The sequence below is a fragment of the Hippopotamus amphibius genome, chromosome 5 (assembly GCF_030028045.1).
Source record: "Hippopotamus amphibius kiboko isolate mHipAmp2 chromosome 5, mHipAmp2.hap2, whole genome shotgun sequence".
In the NCBI taxonomy this organism is placed as follows: domain Eukaryota; kingdom Metazoa; phylum Chordata; class Mammalia; order Artiodactyla; family Hippopotamidae; genus Hippopotamus; species Hippopotamus amphibius.
In genome coordinates, this window is record NC_080190.1 from 96,898,648 (window position 1) to 96,913,023 (window position 14,376).

A 14,376-nucleotide genomic window follows, 5' to 3' on the forward strand; every position below is an offset into this window, starting at 1 on the left:
AATAAAATGGACAACCTGGAAGAAATGCACAATTCTTAGAAAAGTATAACCTTCCAAGACTGAATCAGGAAGAAACAGAAAATATGAACAAACCAATTAACAAGCACCAAAATTGAAACTGTGATTTAAAATATTCCAACAAACAAAAGCCCAGGAACAGATGGCTTCACAGGCAAATTCTATCAAACATTTAGAGAAGAGCTAATGCCTATCCTCAAACTCTTCCAAAATATAACAGAAGGAGGAACACTGCCAAATTCATTCTATGAGGCCACCATCACCCTAATACCAAAACTGGTCAAAGATGTCAAAAGAAGAAAATTACAGGCCTATATTATTGGTGAATTTAGATGCAAAAATCCTCAACAAAATACTAGCAAACAAAATCCAACAGCACATTAAAAAGATCACACACCATGATCAAGTAGGGTTTATCCCAGAAATGCAAGGATTCTTCAATATGCAAATCAATCAATGGGATACACCATATTAACAAACTGAAGGATAAAAACCATATATGATCATCTCCATAGATGCAGAAACAGCTTCTGACAAAATTCAACATGCATTTACGATAAAAATTCTCCAGAAAGCACAAAGAAGGAACCTACCTCAACATAATTAAAGCCATATACAATAAACCTATAGCCAACATCATTCTTAACAGTGAAAAACTGAAAGCATTTCCTCTAAGAACAGGAACAAGACAAGGGTGCCCACTCTCACCACTATTATTCAACATAGTTCTAGAAGTTTTAGCCATGGTAATCAGAGAAGAAAAAGAAATAAAAGGAATCCAAAATGGAAAAGAAGAAGTAAAACTGTCACTGTTTGCAGATGACATGATACTATATATAGAAAATGCTAAAGATGCCACCAGAAAACTTGTGCTAATCAAAGAATTTGGTCTAATAGCAGGATACAAAATTAATGCACAGAAATCTCTTGCATTCCTATACACTAACAATGAAAAATCAGAAAGAGAAATTAGGAAAATACTCCCATTTACTACCACAACAAAAACAATAAAATACCTAGGAATAAACCTACCTAAGGAGGTAAAGAGCTGTATGCAGAAAACTTTAAGACACCTAGGAAAGAAATCAAAGATGATACAAACAGATGCAGAGATATACCATGTTCTTGGATTGGAAGAATCGATATTGTGAAAATGACTATACTACCCACAACAATCTACAGATTCAATGCAATCCCTACCAAATTACCAATGGCATTTTTCACAGAACTAGAACAAAACATTTTACAATTTGTATGGAAATGCAAAAGATTCCAAATAGCCAAAGCAATCTTCAGAAAGAAAGATGGGACTGGAAGAATCAGGCTCTTGACTTCAGACTATACTACAAAGCTACAGTAATCAAGACACTATGGTACTGGCACAAAAACAGAAAAGAAGATCAATGAAACAGGATAGAGAGCCCAGAGATAAACCTATACACATATGGGCACCTTATCTTTGACAAAGGAGTCAAGAATACACAATGGAGAAAAGACAGCCTCTTCAATAAGTGGTGCTCAGAAAACGGGACAGCTACATGTAAAAGAATGAAATTAGAACACTTCCTAACACCATACACAAAAATAAACTCAAAATGGATTAAAGACCTAAATGTAAAGCCATACACTACAAAACTCTTAGAGGAAAAAATAGAACATTCTATGACATAAATCACAGCAAAATCCTTTTTGACCCACCTCCTAGAGTAATGGAAATAAAAACAAAACTAAAGAAATGGGACCTAATGAAACTTAAAAGCTTTTCACAGCAAAGGAAACCATAAACAAGACAAAAAGACAACCCTTGGAAGGGGAGAAAATATTTATAAACAAAATAACTGACAAAGGATTAATCTCCAAAATATACAAGCAGCTAATGCACTTCAATATCAAAAAAATAAACAACCCAATCCAAAAATGGGTGAAAGACCTAAACAGATATTTCTCCAAAGAAGATATACAGATGGCCAAGAGTCACATGAAAAAATGCTCAACATCACTAATTATCAGAGAAATGCAAATCAAAACTACAATGAGGTCAGACTGGCCACCATCAAAAAATCTAGAAACAGTAAATGCTGGAGAGGGTGTGGAGAAAAGGGAACCCTCCTGCACTGTTGGTGGGAATGTAAATTGATACAGACACGATGGAGGACAGTATGGAAGTGCCTTAAAAAACTAAAAATAATACTACAATATGACCCAGGAATCCCACTACTGGGCATATACCCTGAGAAAACCATAATCCAAAAAGAAACATGTACCACAATATTCACTGCAGCACTATTTACAATAGCCAGGACATGGAAGCAACCTAAATGTCCACAGAGAGATGAATGGATAAAGAAGATGTGGCACATATATACAATGGAATATTACTCAGCCATAAAAAGGAACGAAAGTGAGTTATTTGTAGTGCAGTGGATGAACCTAAAGTCTGTCATACAGAGTGAAGTAAGTCAGGAAGAGAAAAAACAAATTCCATACACTAATGCATATATATGGAATCTAGAAAAATGGTACTGATGAACCTTGTAACCTTGTAACCTTCACATGAGAAGATGCTCAACTTCATTAGTCACTAGTAAAATGTAAGTTAACACCATAAATGAAGAACGACTACACAACCCTAGAATGGCTAAAATGTAATATGGCTGACCCTTGAACATGTGGGCTGGGGCATCAACACTCCATGCAATCAAAAATCTGCATGTAACTATCATTTGCCCTCTGTGTATTTGATTCCTCTATATCTGTGTTTCGGCGTCCTGATTCAGCCAACCTCAGATCATGTAGTACTGTCACATGAAAAACATTCGCATGTAAGTGGACCTGTACAGTTCAAACCTGTGTTGTTCGAGGGTCAACTGTATGAAAAAGTGAGTGTTAGCAAGAGTGTGGTGCACCTACAACCTATAAATTGCTACTGGGAACACAATGTGGTAAAGCCAATTTGGAAAACCATTTGGCAGATTGATCAAAATTAAAATTTCTTCTGTAATCAAAGACACTGCTAAAGAAATGAAAAGATAAGCCATAGACTAGGAGGAAATATTCTAAATATATACTGTATCTGACAAAGTACTCAGTCCAGATTCTATAAAAAATTTCTACAAATCACTAACAAAAAGACAGAGCAAAGTGGGAGAGTGAAAAGCTACCTTTATCTCTCCCCTTCAATATACAACTAGTAAAATACATCTAAAATACAACAGGTGCCTCTGCCCAACACACCAGGAGAATTCCACATATCTCTATTTCTACAGGTGGGTGGACTGGAACACAAAGAGGAGACGGAACCAAGGGAAAAGTGGAGGCAGTACCTGCAATCCCATCAGCTGAGCACATAGCCCCAGAAAAGCTGGTAATAGCAGGGGACGCAGCCCACACAATGTTGACCTCCCAACTGCAGTGGTGCCCACAGCCATAGGTAACTAGGCAGCAGCAGCAGTGGGGCCTGTGACCCTATCCCTTCAGCCACTGAGGCACACATAACCTTGGCCCCATATTCTCCCACCCACAGTGGTGGAGCCCATGAACCTTACAACAGCAGATAGATCAGAGACAACCATGTGATCCCAGGTGCCCTCTACCCTCACCTTCCCCCAGCATGGCAGAGCCTATGATTCAGGGGATCCTATACATGAGAAAAAAAGCCCATCATCCTAGTGCACCAGGCAGTAACACCAGCAACACTGGCAAAAGCAAGGTATCAATGACCCTGGGGACACAAGAAGCAATAACAAGGGCATAGGGCCACAGAGGTGGCGGAGAGTGGAAGGTGCAGACTCTCAACTATCAATATAACCAAAGGTAGCTTATATAAGAGAAACAAATGAAAAAAGTGTTCTACAGCACCATCTACTGAAAAAGAAAAGAAAGGCCTCAATTTCTAATCCACTGATTCATTAGAATCAAAAAGAAAGGAGTTCCCTACTTCAAATGTGTCAGCAAAGGAACACTGCATCAAGTACCATGAAGAAACACAATAACACTGTACGATAAAAAGAAAATGACAATTCTCCAGAAATCAAATTTAAAGTTACAGAATACTGCAGTTTAACAGATAGAGAATTCAAAATATCTTTCATGAAGAAAATCAACAAGCTACAAGAAAACTGGGCATGGGAATTCCCTGGTGGCCCAGTGGTTAGGTCTCTGTGCTTTCACTGCCAAGGGGCCAGGTTCAATCCCTGGATGGGGAACTAACATCCCACAAGCCATATGGCATGGCCAAAAAGAAAAACAACAACAACTAAGAAAGATAGTTCAACGAGCTCAGGAATAAAATTAATGAACAGAAGGAATACTTTACCAAAAATATTGAAACACTAAAAAAAGGAACCAAACAGAAATTCTAGAGCTGAAGAACTCAGTAAATTAGATGAAGAATGCATTCGAAAGTACAGGAAATAGAGCAAATCATATGGAAGAGAGAAGTAATGAGTTCAAAGATAGAAATCTAGAAGTGATGCAAGTCAAAGAAAAAAGAGAAGATATAAAAAAAAATGGGGAAATTCTACAAGGGCTATCTAACTCTTTTAGGAAGGGCAACAGTAGGGTAATGGGTATCCCAGAAAGAAAAGAGAGAAATAAGGAAGCAGAGAGTTTATTTAAAGAAATATGGGACTTGCCTGGTGGTCCAATGGTTAAGATTTTGCCTTCCAATGCAGGGGCATGCAGGTTTGATCCCTGGTCAGGGAGCTAAAAGCCCATGTGCCTCACAGCCAAAAAAACAAATATAAAACAGAAGCAATATTGTAACAAATTCAATGAAGACTTTAAAAATGGTCCACATCAAAAAATCTGAAAGAAAGAAAGGAAGGAAGGAAGAAAGAAAGGAAGGAAGAAGGAAGCAAGCAAGCAAGCAACAAGCAGAGAAGTTCCCAAACTTGGGGAAGGAACTGGATATACAAGTCCATGAAGTTAAGAGAACATCTAATTACATAAATGCAAGAAGACCTTCTCCAAGACACATTATGTTAAAATTGTCAAAAGTCAATGACAAAGAATTTTAAAGGCAGCCAGGGAAAAAAAGATGGTAACCTACAAAGGAACCCCCATAAGGCTAACAGTAGATTTCTCAACAGAAACTCTACAGGCCAGGAGGAATGGGAAAGACATCCTCAAAGCACTGAAAGATAAAAACTGTCACCAAAGAATACTCTATCCAGCAAAGTCATCATTAAGATAGGAATGAGAAATAAAGACTTTCCCAGACAAACAAAAGCTGAGGGGGTCCATCAACACTAGACCTGCATAACGAAAAAATGTTGAAAACAGCACTTCTACCAGAAACAAAAAGGCAAAAGTACACAAAACTTCGAGTGAGGTGATAAATAGAAAAGACATAATCAGAAAATTGCAACTCTATCAGAACAGATTTTTTTTTTCTTTCAGTTTTATTGAGATAAAATTGACATACAGCAAGCACTATATCAGTTTAAGGTGTACAACAAAACGATCTGACTTACATACATCATGAAATGATTACCACAATAAGCTTAGTAAACAATGATCACCTCATATAGATACAACATAAAAGAAAAAAATGTTTTTTCCTTGTGATGAGAACTGTTAGGATGTACTCTCTTAACTTTCATATATAACATACAGCAGTGTTAATTATACTAATCATGTTGTACATTATATCCCTACAGAATAGGTTTTTTTAAACACTTCATTATTGCATAAATGTTAAAAGGGAACAAAAGCAGAAAAATAACTAGAGCTACTTCAATTTGGTAACAAACTCACAACAGAAAAAGCAGTAAGTTGAGATAACAAAAATACAAAAGGCAAGAGTCAGAGAATGGAACCCATACAGGTAAATGAAGATATGATGCTATCATCAGCAAAAGGACAATTTTATCTATGAGAAATTTTATACAAATCCCATGGTAACCACAATACACACACCTAGAGCAGAGACACAAAATAAAAGAAAAAAAAAAAAGAGGAAACTGAGTAAAAGATCTAGAAAACCACCAAACCTAAACAGCAGACAGAAACACAAAGAAAATGAAACTGGAGATACAGAACAAGCAGAAAACAGAAGATAAGATGGCAGTCCTCATCTATCAATAATTATCCTAAATATAAATGGATTGAATTCACCAATCAAAAGACAAAGAATAATTAGATGAATTAAAAAACAAGACCCAAATATATGCTGCCTCCAGGAGACTCATCTCAGCTCTAAAGACTAACATAGGCTAAAAGTGAAGCAATGGAGGATAATAATCCAAGCAAATGGCAGCCAAATGAAAGTGGGTATAGGGGAATGATCACAAGATGGCAGAGGAGTAGGATGTGAAGCTTACCTCCTCCCACAAAATCATCAAAAACACATGTACGAGTGCAACAATTCACACAGAACATCTGCTGAATGCTAGCAGAAAGTGGATATAGCTATACTTAGACAAAATAGACATCAAACAAAATAGGTAACAAGAGACAAAAATGGAGAGTATATAATGATTAAGAGGACAATTTATCAAAAAGACATAGTGATTAATATATATGCACCTAACATAGGAGCACCAAAAGATATGAAGCAATTATTAACAGACCTAAAGGAAGAAACTGACAGCAACACAATAATAGTAGGGGACTTTACCACCCCACTTACACTGATGGATAGATCATCCAGACAGGAAGTCAACAAGGAAACAGGGGCCTTAAATGAAAGATTATGCTATATGGATTTGATAGATTTGTATAGAACATTCCATCTAAACGTCCCAGAAAACACATTCTTCTCAAGTTCACATGGAATTTTCTCAAGGATAGACCATATGTTGGGACACAAAACAAGTCTCAAAAAATTTAAGATTGAAATCATATCAAGCATCTTTTCCAATCACAATGGTATGAAACTAGAAATCAACTACAAGAAGAAAGCTTGAAAAATCACAAATATGTGCAGGCTGAACAACATGCTACTGAACAGCTATTGGTTCAATAAAGAAACCAAAGGAGAAATCAAAAATTACCTGAAGTGCTCACTTTGGCAGCACATATACTAAAATTGGAACGATACAGAGAAGATTAGTGTGGCCCCTGCACAAGGATGACATGCAAATTCGTGAAGCGTTCCATATTTTTGAGTTCAACTCGAGGATGGAAGATGCCTTAGAGGACTGGGACGGGGAGGGTGGGGGGGACTCAAGGGAGGGTGGGGGGGGAGTCGAGGGAGGGTGGGCGGGGGAGTCGAGGGAGGAAAACAGATGATTGAACTTGGTGTACCCCCAAAAAAATAATAAATTAATAAATAAAATTAATAAAAAAAATTACCTGAAGACAAATGAAAATGAAAATATAACATGCCAAAATTTATGGGATGCAGCAAAAGCAGTTTTAAGAGGGAAGTTTATACTAATACAGGCCTACCACAAAAAACAAGAAAAATATCAAATAAATAAACTTACACCTAAAGGAATTAGAAAAAGAAGAACAAAGCCTAAAGTCTGTAGAAGGATATAGTAAATATTAGAGCAGAAATAAATGAAATTGAGACTAAAAAGACAAAACAATATTGACAAACAAACAAAAAGTGGCTAATCTTAGCTAGACTCAAAAGAAAAAAAGAGAGGGCTCTGATAAATAAAATCAGTAACAAAAGAGGAAAAATAACAAATACAACAGAAATACAGACTTATAAAAGAATATTACAGACAAATTATGTCAACAAATTAGAAAACTAAGTAGAAATGGATAAATTCGTACAATCATACAATCTTCCAAGACTGAATCATGAAGAAACAGAACATCTGAATAGACTGATCACTAGTGCAGAGATTCAAACAATATTCCCAAACCTCCCAAAAAACAAAAGTCCAGGACCAGATGGAGTCACAGGTGAATTCTAGCAAATATAATAATACCAATTAATAACTGTTCTTCTAAATCTCTCAAAAATTTGAAGAAGAGGAAACACTTCCTAACTCATTTTTATGAAGCCATCATCACCCTGATACTAAAACCAAAGATGACAACAACAAAGAAAATTACAAGCCAATATTCCTGATAAACACAGATGCAAAAATCCTTGATAAGATATTAGCAAACCAAATACAACAATGCATTAAAAGGATTGAAAACTATGATCAAGTGCAATTTATCCCAGGGATGCAAGGATGGTTCAAAACTACAAATCTATATAATATGCCATATTAACAAAATAAAGGATAAAAAACGTATGATCATCTCAATAGATACAGAAAAAGCTTTCAACACCATTCAACATCTGTTTATGATAAAAAAAAAATAAAAAAACTCTCCAGAAAGTGGGCAAAGAGGGAACAATCCTCAATATAATAAAGACCCAATACGACAAACCCACAGCTAACATCATACTCAACGGTGGAAAGCTGTAAATATTCCCTCTAAGAGTGGGAACAAGACAAGGATGCCCACTCTGGCCACTTTTTATTTAACATAATATTGGAAGGCCTAGCCACAGTAATCACACAAGAAAAAGAAATAAAAGGAGTCCAGATTGGAAAAGGAGCAAAACTGTCATTGCTTGCAGATGACAAGATACACAGAAAATCCTAAGAACACCACCAAAAAATTACTCATCAATGAGTTCAGTGAAGTTGCAGAATAAAAATTTAATATACAGAAATCTGTTGTATCTCTATACACTGATGACAAACTATGAGAAAGAAACTATGGAAACAATCCTATTTACCAGCACATCAAAAAGAGTAAAATACCTAGGAATAAACCTATCTAAGGAGGTAAAAGTCCTGTACTCAGAAAACTGTGACACTGATGAAAGAAACTGAAGATGACACAAACAGATGGAAACATATACCATGTTCTTGGATTGGAATAATTAATATTGTTAAAATGACAATACTACTCAAGGCAATCTATAAGGTTCAATGCAATCCCTATCAAAACACTAATGGCATTCTTCACAGAACTAGAACAAATAATTTTCAAATTTGTATGGAAACATAAAAGACCCCAAATAGCCAAAACAATCTTGAGAAAGTAGAACAGAACTGGAGGAATCATGCTCCCTAATTTCAGTTTATACAGCAAAGCTACAGCAATCAAAACAGTACAGTACCAGTGCAAAAACAGATGTAGAGATCAACGGAACATAATAGAGAGCCCAGAAGTAAACCCACACATCTATGGTCAATTAATCTATGACAAAGGAAGCAAGAATATACAATGGAGAGAAGCCAATCTTCAATAAGTGGTGCTGGGGAGACTGGACAGCTACATGTAAAAGAATGAAGTTATCAGAACATTCTCTAACACCACATACAAAAATAAACTCAAAATGGGTTAAAGACCTAAATGTAAGACTAGAAACTATAACAGTCCTAGAGGAAAACATAGGCATAACACACTTTGACATAAATCACACCAATATTTTTTTGATATGTCTTTTAAAGCAAAGGAAATAAAAGCAAAAATAAACAAGCAGGATCTAACTAAACATAAAAGCTTTTGCAAAGCAAAGGAAAACATCAACAAAACAAAAATACAACCTAATGAATGGGAAAAAATATTTGCTAATGATATAACTGATAAAGGGTTAATATCCAAAATACATAAACACTCGTACAACTAAACATCAAAAACACAAATAACCTGATTAAAAAATGCGTAGAAGACCTGAATAGACATTTTTCCAAAGTGGACGTGCAGATAGCCAATAGGCACATGAAAAGATGCTCAACATCACCAATCATCAGAGAAATGCAAATCAAAACAACAATGAGATAGTACCTGACACCTGTCAGAATGGCCATTATCAAAAGAACATGAATAACACATGCTGACGAGGATGTGGAGAAAAAGGGAACTCTGTACATTGTTGGTGGGAATGTAAATTGCTGCAGCCACTGTGGAAAACAGCACAGAGGTTTCTCAAAAAACTAACACTAGAACTACCATATGACCTAGCAATTTCACTCCTGGGTATACATCCAAAAAACACGAAAACACGAATTTGCAAAGATACATGCACTGCAGTGTTCATAGTACTAACAGTATTATCTACAACTGTCAAGATATGGAATAAACCTAAGTATCCATCAACAGATGAGTGTATTAAGATGTGAGAGAAATATATATATGAAACATATATACACATATATATACATATGGAACACTACTCAGCCATAAAAAAAGAATGAAATTTTGCCATTTGCAACAAGATGGATGGACTTGGAGGGCATTATGCTGAGTGAAATAAGTCAGACAGAGAAAGACAAATACTGTATGTTATCATTTATATGTGAAATCTAAAAAATATAACAGACTAGTGAATATAACAAAAAAGAAACAGATTCAGATATAGAGAACAAACTAGTGGTTACCAGTGGGGAGAGGGAAGGGGGGAAGGGCAATTAAGAGGAACAAACTATTATGTATAAAATAAGCTATAAGAATATAGTGTACAACACAGGGAATACAGCCAATATTTTATAACTATAAATGGAGCATAACTTAAAAATTGTGAATCTCTATATTGTACACCTGTAACATATATATCAACTATATACTTCAATTAAAGAAGATATTTTATGGAGACATTTGGTAAAATCTGAATATAAATTAGATATTAGCTGACATTGTGGAATTATTAATTTTCTTAGGTATAGTAATGGTATGGTGTTACAGGGAAGAATAAAATTTTTGTTCTTTTTACAAAGATGCATGTGAAAACATGCAACAAAAGCCAAAATAGACAAGTGGTACTACATCAAACTAAAAAGCTTCTGCACAGCAAAGGAAATAATCAACAGAATAAAAAGGCAACCTACAGCATGGGAGAAAATAATTGCAAATTACATATCTCATAACAGGTTAATATCCAAATTATATAAGGAACTCTAACACCTCAATAGCAAAAAACAAACAGCCAGATTAAAAAATGGGCAAAGGACTTGAATAGACATCTCTCTAAAGAAAATATATAGATGGCCAACAGGTTTATGAAAAGATATTCTACTTCACTAATCATCAGGGAAATGCAAATCAAAACTACAATGAGATATCACCTCACACCTGTTAGGATAGATATTATTAAAAAAAATAAAGTGTTGGGAAGGATATGGAGAAATTGGAAACCTAGTACACTGCTAATGGTGAATGTGCAACAATTATGTAAATGTGAAATGGTGCAACCACTATGGAAAACAGTAATGGAGGCTCCTTAAATAATTAAAAATGAAACTACCTTTATGATACAGCAAACTCACTTCTGGGTATATATCCAAAAGAACTGAAGTCAAGATCTGGGAATGGTATCTGCACTCCCACGTACATTGCAACATTATTCACAATAGCAAATACATGGAAACAACCGAAATGCCCATGGACCGATAAAGAAAAAAAGAAAATTTGGTATACATATACAATGTAATATTATTAAGCCTTAATAAAAATCATCATATGCAACAACATGGATGAACCTGGAAGACATCATGCTAAGAGAAATAAGCTGGTCACAGAAGGACAAATATTGCATGATTACATTTATATAAGGTATCTAAAGTAGTCAAACTCATAGAAGCAGAAAGTAGAATGGCGGCTGCCAGGGCCTGGGGGGAAGGGGAAATGGGGAGTTGTTCGATGACTATAAAGTTTCAGCTATGCAAGGTGAATAAGTTCTAGAGATCTGCAAAATCTCTTTAGGTATAAAATCGTACCTAAATTTAGCAATACTGTACTGTGCACTTAAAATTTTTAATTAAGATAGTAGTTCTCACATTAAGTGTTCTTAACACACACACACTCACACACACACACAGAAGATGGGCATGAGAAACCTCGTTGAGGTGATGGATATTTTTTATCACCTTGATTGAATAGTAGTTTCATGGGTATACACAAATGTATACATTAAATACGTAGTTTTTTATACATCAATTACACTTCAATAAAGTTGTTAAATTAAAAAAACCGTATGATCATCTCAATAGAAGAAGAAAAAGCATTTGAAAAGATTAAATGCCCATTTATAATAAAACTCTCAATAAAGTGGGTATGGAAAGAACATGCTGCAACATAAAGGCCATACATGACAAACCCACAGCTAATATCATACTCAGTGAGGAAGAACTGAAGACTATCCCTCTGAAATCAGGAACAAGATAAGAACACTCACTCTTGTCATTCATTCATTCAACATAGTATTGGAAGCCCCAGCCTGAGCAATTAGGCAAGAGAAAGAAATAAAAGGCATTTAAATCAGACAGGAAGAAGAAAAATTGTCACTAGTTGTGGATGATGAGATTTCATATATAGAAAACCCTAGGGACTTCCTAGGTGGTACAGTGGTTAAGAACCTTCCTGCCAATGCAGGGGACACAGGTTCTATCCCTGCCCCAGGAAGATACCACATGCTACGGAGCAACTAAGCCCACATGCCACAACTACTGATCCTGTGCTCTAGAGTCCATGTGACGCAACTACTGAAGCCCACACTCCTAGAGCCCGTGCTCCACAACAAAAGAAGCCACCACAATGAGGAGCCCACACACCACAAGAGTAGCTTCCACTCGCCACAACTAGAGAAAGCCTGTGTGCAGTAACGAAGACCCAATGCAGCCAATAAATAAATAAATAAATAAATAAAAAGAAACCCTAAAGACTCCCCAGATACTATTAGAATTAGCAAACAGTTGCAAGGTACAAAATCAACATACAAAAAATTGGCTGTGTTTCTAATCACTAACAATGAGCTAGCTGAAACAGAAAATAAGAAAACAATCCCACTTACAATCACACACACAAAAATAAAATACCTAGGAATAAATTTAACCAAGAAGGTAAAAGATTCATACACTGAAAGCTGTAAGACACTGTTGAAAGAAATTGAAGACGACACAAATAAGTGAGAAGATATTCTGAGCTCAAGGACTGGAAGAATTAACATTGTTAAAAAGTCCTTATTACCTACAGCAATCTACAGATTCAATGCAACTCTTCCTTATCAAATTCCCAAGGACTCTTTTCACAAAAATAGGACAAGAAATTCTAAAATTTATATTGAGCCACAAAATACAGCAAATGGCCAAAACAATCCTGAGAAAAAAAGAGCAAAGCTGGAGGTATCACACTCCCTGATTTCAAACTATTTTACAAAGCTACAGTAATAAAAACAGCATGATAATGAAAAAGAGATACATAGATCAAAGGAACAGAAAGGAGAACCCAGAAATAATCCCATGTATATATAATTAATACACAACAAAGAAACAAAGAACATACAGTGGAAAGGGGATAATCTCTTCAGTAATGGGTGTTGGGAAAACTGGATAGCCATTTACAAAGCATGAAACTAGACTATCTCACACCGTACATAAAAATTGACACAACATGGATTAAAGACTTGAATGTAAGACCCCAAACCACAAAATTCCTAGAAGAAAATAGGCAGTAAGCTCTTTAACATCGGTCTTAGCAATATTTTTCTAGATATGTCTCCTTAGGCAAGGGAAACAAGCAAAAATAAACAAGTTGGTCTACCTCAAACTAAAAAGCTTCTGCACAGCAAAGGAAACCATCAAGAAAATGAAAATACAGCCTACAGAATGGAAGAACATACATGCAAATGATAAACCTGATAAGTGGTTAACAACCAAAATATATAAAGAACTCATACAACTCAACAATTAAAAAAAAAAAAAAAAACATTTAAAAAATGGGCAGAGAAGCTGAACAGACATTTTTCCAAAGAAGATTTACATGTGGCCAATGGGCACATGAAAACATGCTCAACATTGCTAATCATCAGGAAAATGCAAATCAAAATTACAATGAGATAGCAGCTCACACCTGTCAGAATGGCTATCATCAAAAAGACCATAAATAACAAATGTTGGTGAGGATATGGAATAAACAGAACCCTAGTAAACTGTTAGTGGGAATATAAATTGGTGTAGCCATTATGGAAAACAGTATAGAGAGTCTTCAAAAAATTAAGAACAGAACTACCATATCATCCAGCTATCTCACTTCTGTGTATTCATCCAAAGAATACAAAAACACTAATTTGAAAAGATATATGCACCCCTACGTTCATCACAGCATAATTTACAACAGCCAAGACAGTAAGATAGCTAAGTGCCCATCAACAGATGAATGGATAAAGATGTGATACGCACACACACACACACACACACACACACACAGAGGAATACTACTCAGCCATCAAAAGATAAAATTTTGTCATTTGTGACAACATAGATGGACCTTGAGGGTATTATTATGCTAAGTGAAATAAGTCAGATGGAAAAAGATAAACACCATATGATGTTACTCCTATGTGGACTATAAAACACACAAACACACACACACACACACACTAAATGAACAAACCAA

At 35.5% G+C, this 14,376-nt stretch overlaps 1 protein-coding gene and 1 non-coding gene across 2 annotated transcripts in view; one reads left to right on the forward strand and one right to left on the reverse strand.

Moving 5' to 3' along the window:
* The window catches only part of DECR1 (2,4-dienoyl-CoA reductase 1), a 49,952-nt gene that overhangs the window by 15,682 nt on the left and 19,894 nt on the right, over nucleotides 1–14,376 (reverse strand). The gene's annotated exons all lie outside the window — the stretch shown is intronic.
* On the forward strand, nucleotides 7,019–7,125 carry LOC130854644 (U6 spliceosomal RNA). Its single transcript, XR_009054093.1, has one exon. It is a non-coding gene; the product is annotated as a U6 spliceosomal RNA (small nuclear RNA).